The 1,192-nt window shown below is 43.1% G+C and overlaps 1 pseudogene; it reads right to left on the bottom strand.

The window, feature by feature from the left end:
* Positions 1 to 610: 610 nt before the first annotated feature.
* On the bottom strand, positions 611 to 964 carry LOC122100750 (annotated as a pseudogene).
* Positions 965 to 1,192: the final 228 nt, after the last annotated feature.

Raw genomic sequence — 1,192 nt, 5'->3', positions numbered from 1 at the left:
TCCCTGAGAGCCCTTTCATTCCTTTACTCCCTCACAATTGCTTGTCTTTGAATTGCCTGGCAAAAAGGAGAGAGAAAGATGATGTCTTGGGCTCCCTATATAGTAAGGGACTAAATTTACTGCTGCCTTTTCCAATTCTGTGGCCACAACAACTGCTGCAACCTACTTCCATCCTCAGATAACTTCCTTGAGAGAGAGTTACATTGTCTGGCTGTCAGATAGAATCAATTCATCAATGGTGTTATAATCACCCACCAGGGGTTGCCTAATGAGCAATAAGAAATTAAGTTCAAAGTAGTTCCTTGACACTAGCCCTGACACCAATCCAAGAATAATGAAGTCTTAGACATTAAAGACAGTACTGACCATTGAACTCATGTGAGTATTTTCCCAATTAAGTGTTTTCTTTGTACTTTTACCATCAATTCATGAAAACCTGTTGTAAATGACAAACTAAGGAATCAGTTTAGTTGGGCAATTGCCTCTGCTGTGACCATTGGACACTGAAGTTTCTTCATTACACAACAAATCTATACAGTCAAAGTCCCCTTGGAACTCCTACTCACTATCCATGGATTAAATACTTCGGTAGCTGATCTTTTTTTTTTTAAGAGTCCAGCTTTTATTGAATAAGTTACAAAGAGGTTTAGTCAAAAAGATCGATGCCCAGATCATTGTCAGACTCTTCCAATTTTTCCTTCTTGGCCTCCACTGTCTTCTCCTCAGCTGGGGCAGGAACTCCAGCTGGAGCAGCACTTGCAGCTGGTGCCAGGCCCCCAAGCCCTGACATTGCAGATGTTGACACTGGCCAGGGCCTTTGAGAACAGGCCTAGCCAGAAAGGTTCCACATTCATCCTGGGCTGCTTTGATGTGGGCACTGAACTTATCCTCTGTGACAGGTGACCTCATCGTGGTGCAGGACGAAGGTAGAGTAGATATAGGGGAGTTTGGAGATGGAAGCCATGGTGCAGACTGCTAGGTGTGGTGCTAGTCACAGGAAGAAGTAAGGGCCTCACCCCAACTAGGCCCCAAGAACCAAGCACCTTGGAGGCATCTGAGGAATAAAACTGATATTTGATCTTTTTTTTTCTGACCGGTATATCCATGTTTATGACAACTTTGTTCACAACAGCCAAACGGTAGAACTAGCCAAGGTTCCCAACAATAGATAAATAGATATAAAAAGGATATG

The sequence above is a fragment of the Dipodomys spectabilis genome, unplaced genomic scaffold (assembly GCF_019054845.1).
Source record: "Dipodomys spectabilis isolate Male_0828 unplaced genomic scaffold, ASM1905484v1 ptg000599l, whole genome shotgun sequence".
Lineage (NCBI taxonomy): Eukaryota > Metazoa > Chordata > Mammalia > Rodentia > Heteromyidae > Dipodomys > Dipodomys spectabilis.
The sequence above is the reverse complement of the archived record's forward strand: the minus strand, read 5'-3'. Positions and strand labels throughout refer to the sequence as shown.